Source organism: Nelumbo nucifera, chromosome 7, assembly GCF_055504915.1.
Source record: "Nelumbo nucifera cultivar China Antique chromosome 7, China Antique-T2T, whole genome shotgun sequence".
NCBI classification, from domain to species: domain Eukaryota; kingdom Viridiplantae; phylum Streptophyta; class Magnoliopsida; order Proteales; family Nelumbonaceae; genus Nelumbo; species Nelumbo nucifera.
Genome location: NC_142655.1, coordinates 36461912 through 36467906, shown reverse-complemented (window position 1 = coordinate 36467906; position 5995 = coordinate 36461912).

The following is a 5995-nucleotide window of genomic DNA, read 5'->3' as shown; positions in this document are numbered from 1 at the left end:
AACCACCAAAAAGGCCATCCCAGAGGTATGAGTTATTTTGTTATTACATGATATAGCTCTTAGAAATTGGATAATCATTGTAATTAATATGTCTCCAAAAAAGAAAATAAAAATATACATGTTCTAAATTTTATTTCAATCATAACTATTACACCATGTCATCTCTGTGCAAGGATATCGCAAGCAGACTCTGAATAAACAAAACAAAACTCAATAGACCTGAATATACAAGCTAACACACTTAAACATACATTTAGCAACAAAAAAAATACTAAAATTACATCAATAACAGGAGCACAACGAAGATACAGTGGAATATTATAATGAAGTCCACACACCCCGTAGGCACATGCAAGACCATAACAGTGCTATGGAAGAGCCCTTAGAGGAAATCAATATGGCCACTAAAGGAGTACAGAAAAGGCCGCTATATATCTTGGCCAAGTTAGAAACCTAAAGAAAGACAAAAGTTGTTGGATCTCTTGAGAGGTACAAAAACCTTCTCTTGCCTAATCGCAAAATTAGAATACATACGGGCTATACTAAACTATGTTTTCTCTCATGTCAACAGAATTCTAGGATGTCTTCGCCGAGTCATACAACCAGATGCCTATACTGGACTTATTATTAGCCAAGCACTCACTCTGCATCGATCCTAAGTTCAAACTTGTGAAACAACCATAAGGGGTTTTCAAGCCAAAGATAGCCCTGAAGATCAAAGAGGAGGTTGAACGACTCCTAAAAATAGGCTTCACCAAACCAATTGCTCACCCATAGTGATTAGCCAATGTGGTCCCAATCAAAAATAAAAATGGCCAACTAAGGTTAGTACCCAGATCTTCACACATTAGTTCATGACTATCAATAAAGGACTAGTGCACTAACTTTTCCCACCCCTACCTTTGGTGTTGCATCTGTTTAGGGGCCTAAACAGGGCCTACCCCAAAGATGAATTCCTATTATCGAAGATGGACATCCTTATTGATTCAACGGTAGGGAACCAGCTATTCTCTTTCTTAGATGCATACAGTGGATATAATCAGATATATATGGACACTGTAGATACACCCCACACACCATTCAAGACACCCATTGGGAATTTCTATTACAAGATGATGTCCTTTGGCTTGAAATATGTTAGAGCCACATACCTAAGAGCAATGACAATAGTTTTTCATGACATGATGCACAAAGAAATTGAGTGCTATCTAGATGACATAGTAGTGAAGGCGAAAAAGAGAGAGGACCACTCCAACGTATTGGGAAAAGTTTTCGCCATATGTAGGGCCTTCAACTTAAGGCTCAATCCACTAAAGTGTGCTTTCAGAGTACAGCCAGGAAAATGTTTAGGGTATCGAGTTAACCATACTGGGATCCACCTAGATGAGATAAAAATAAAAGCAGACATGGACTTACCACCTCCAAGAAATGAGTCACAGTTAAAAACATTCTTAGGGAAAGTCTCCTACCTTAGAAGGTTCATCCCCAGTCTAGCACACGCAGCAATGCCTTTACATAAGCTGACTAAGAAGTCCATAGAATATAAATGGTCAGCACAACATCAACATTCTTTTGACCAGTTGAAGCAAAACTAGCCAAAGCCCCAACAATGTTCCCTCCAAAGAATGGCCGAGAATTCAAGGTATACATAGCATCAAACTCAGAAGCCATAGGATGTCTGTTAGCCCAGGAAAATGCTGAGGGCATTGAGTGTCCAATTTATTATGCTAGTAGAACTCTAAAGCCGATGGAAAAGATTTATTCACAAAAGGAACAACAGTGTCTAGCATTAGTCTTTGCTACACAAAAGTTCAAACATTACATCCTAGGTCAGAAGGTGAAGTTGACCGCAAGAAGCGATTCAATTAAATAGGCAAACCCCCACTCTTTGGGAGATTTGTGAAGTAGATGATGCAATTGAGTAAATACAGCTTCAAGTACACCCAACCAAAAGCAATTAAGTGCCAAGCAGTCATAGATCTCCTACTTGCCTTCCCAACTAATGATAATTTCCCCATCTCTGAAAAGGTACCCAGAGAACTTCCCATCATCTCAGTAGTGGAAGATGCAAAATGGACCCTGACCATCAGAGTAGCTTATGCAATGGGAAAGCATTTTCAAATGGATGAGATGAACCATATGCTTAGTGATAAACTAAAATTCATAGAGGAAGCCCGAGAAAAATCACTTCAGAAGTAAATTAAAAACAAACAACTCATGGCTTCCAACTTCAGTAAACTAATAAAGCCTCGAAAATTCAAAGAATACGACAAGGTACTGAAAACAGCAGTCCAAGTACGACAAGGAAAATTAGCTGGCAAGTTTTCTCCTAACTGGGTTGGGCAATATGTCATCCAAGAAGCTCACCCAACCAGGTATTATGTACTAAAAGATGTAAACACAAATGAGCAAGATGAAATAGTGAATGGTTACTGGTTGAAGCTGTATAATGAATGATACATGTGTAATTTTTGTCTAATTGTAATATATTCCTCTTGTATATGAGATTGATGAATTATACTACGTTCCTTTTGTACATATGATTGATTTCAAATAAATGAATTATACAATGTTCATATTGTAATTGTGCAATTACTGTCTAATTATCTTGATCTACTAACCATGTCATATGCCCCAGCAACCCTAGGAGCGATGACATATTCCTTGCAACCTCAAGTGAGATAACACATTCCTTGGCATCCCTACGAAGGCCTTGGCAACCTCAAGTGTGACGACATATTCCCTAGAAAGCCCAGGAAGGCCTTGGTAAGCCCAAGCACGATGACATATTCTCAGGCAACCCCATGAAGGCCTTGGAAACCCCAAGTGCGATGACATATTCCCTGGCAATCCCAAAAAGGCATTGGCAACCCAACGTACGATGGCATATTCCCTGAAAACCCCAAAAAGGCCTTGGCAAACCCAAGTATGATGACATATTCTCTAGCAACCCCAGGAGCAATGACATACCCAGGCAACCCCAAGTGTAATGACATACCCTAGCAACCCTAGGAACAATAACATACCCTAGAAACCTCAAGATAGCCTTGATAATCCCAAGTGCGATTACATACCCTACCAACCCCAAGTGTGACGACATACCCTGGAAACCCTAGGAAGGGCTCTGATTGAGAAAATGGTAGGATCCATCTAATGGAAGCCATAAAGATTGCGGAATGGGTGGGTGAATTTCAAAAATTTTCCTACCTTCTCCCAACTGGGAATCGCATTCCCTAATTTAAGAATACAATATTCAAGGATCCTACTTGAACCATAATCGAACCAGATCTAAACCAAAGACAAGGGAGGGATTATACCTGATCCAGAGATTTCTATACCAGTCGGCATAGTTTGGGCCCTTAAGCTTGTTATCGTCTAGAAGCTTTGCAAATTGACTGTTTGCCATTTTCTGATAAAACAGCAAAGACGTTAGTCCACAACTTTAGTTTGATTCATGCTACCTACATAGATATGGTTTTTAATCCATGTTCCATTCCCATTTGTTCATCTTTGAGATTTCCCTCCTTTCTCAATGATGGAGACGGCGAAATGTCTCTGGAAATGTGGGAAATCACATAGGGTGCGTGAAGCCAACAATTTCAGCTGCAAAATCCCACCACCTTTCTGTGACGGGTCATATCCACTCATCCTATCAGTTTCCCTTTGGCCTCTGTCAGACAAGGTTCAGAGCCGTTTTCAGGTAAACCTTTCTGTCCAGTGAGTGTTCACCCATCATATTCAGGTTATGCCAAGGTACCGTGAGAGAGTTCCCATTTTCTAGTGAAGCCTCTCCCACATCGGTCTATGATGCCCTTATCATCTTATGAAACACTCTGACAGATCCAACAGCAAATGGATAGCCCAATTTTATGGTGCGTTTCCTCATTACTGAAGGACCCATCATTGTGCTAATGACGGAAGGCCTTTAAAAAGTCCATCATATGGATCTTCCTATCTCATGCACTCATATTTGCTAGAGGGAACAAAATTACGCCCTAGTTCTAATTTAGGTCAAACCAGAGTGGCTCCCACTGACTTTTATAAAGTCAGATTTCTGGTGGGCCTTAATCGGCTAGGATTTCTGCATGCATCCCTTTTCAGGGTAGTGGGGCCCACCAAGTAAGGAAGGGGGGTCATCCAATGACCTTAAGGGACACCATGGCAATGATGTGCATTCATCCATGGTGTGCGCAAGAGCCACTAACGAGTCATCATGGGCCAAGTTCTTATGGTCCATGGTCGCAGCACATCAAACATCCAAACAACACATGTAAAGGAAGAATTGATCCAATCAATTAACTGATGTAAAACCCATTAACCAGCCCATTTAAAATCCATAACATTAACATTTAATGTCAACTAGGTACATGGGCTGAATCGCATTTAGCAGTTTGGCCCATACAGCTTTTCTCACAAGAGTGGGCTTTTGCAGTTTCAACCTTTTAAAACTAGGCTTTACAGGTGGGCCGAATTAATCCCTGCAATTGAACATCAGATTTGGAACTGCAAGAGGGAGAAATATGGACTGAAAAATAGTCCCTTTCGAACCCTAGATTCGGTCCAAACGGTTTTGGTCCAATCTTGTCCGAAATTGTCCGAAACTGATTTTCAATTCAGGAATTAATTCATGAATGATCTGAAATTAATAAGATTGATTTTAAACAATCACAAATCAAATATGGACTGTTCGCACCACCTGCAAAATAGAGGTTAATCACTAGGGTTGCAGTTTCACAAACTGCAAATTGCAGAAAGCGATATACTATCTACAAATCTCCAACGTCGCCTTCTTCTTCCTTCTTCATCAATTAAGAAAATAAAATAAAAAAAACAGAATCCTATTTCTATTAATTAATTACATTCTTGATCAAATCCTATAAATTCTGTCTAGAAAATAAAAATATATATATTTACAGACCGAATTGAATAAAATAATAATAAAAAAGAAAAAGGGTGTGCAGACCATCTGCGCCAAATCTGCACTGCGATCTCCAAGTTCGAACAGTCCATTAAATCAAAATAAATAAAGAACAGTTCTAAATAAATCTTGGATTTAACAGAAATTAATTTCAGATCAATCGCCCTTAACAAGAAACAATTTCTTGAAATAAAGAAAGTAATCTGCACAAATCTTGGTAGAACATCTTCTGTCCATTTGCGCAGGTTAAGATCTGATTTTCTTTTGGTTCAAGATTCAAACCTGTAGCTCTGATACCACTGAAAGAATGGTAGGATCCATCTAATGGACGCCATAAAGATTGCGGAATGGGTGGGCAAATTTCAAAAATTTTCCTACCTTCTCCCAACTGGGAATCGCATTCCCTAATTTAAGAATACAATATTCAAGGATCCTATTTGAACCATAATCAAATCAGATCTAAACCAAAGACAAGGGAGGGATTATACCTGATCCAGAGATGCAGTATCTCCTAAATATCAAAAGTACATCAATTCAGATTGAAGCTAAGGGCATACAAAACTGTCCAACACTGATAACCCAGGATGCAATGACACATTCCTTGAAGATACCAAGAATACTCATATATAGTACAAAACCGGGTATCCCCAAGTGCGATGACATAACCTAGCAAACCCAGGAAGGCTATAGTAGCCTGAAAAAGACTCTTCAACTCATATGTGATGACACATTCCCTGGATACTCCGAGAATGATGGTATACAACATAGAACTTGGTATTTCCAAATGCGATGACACAGCCCGACCACAATAGGCACACCTGTGATTACAATGAGCAATTTACACACCCTGGTACCCCTAGGAATAACCTTGGCTCTGGTTGTTAATAGCGCAGGCAAACATAGCAATTCCTAATCATAAGCCTGTATAACTCCAGGAGCAACCAAAAGACAACACTCCAAGCGGTAACAAAACAGTAACCCACCACAATTTAATACTCGTACACAATCAATCGTCATAACTAAACAAATAATTATACTCTGGGCATAGATGTCTAACCAAAGCCCGCGGTTACTTCG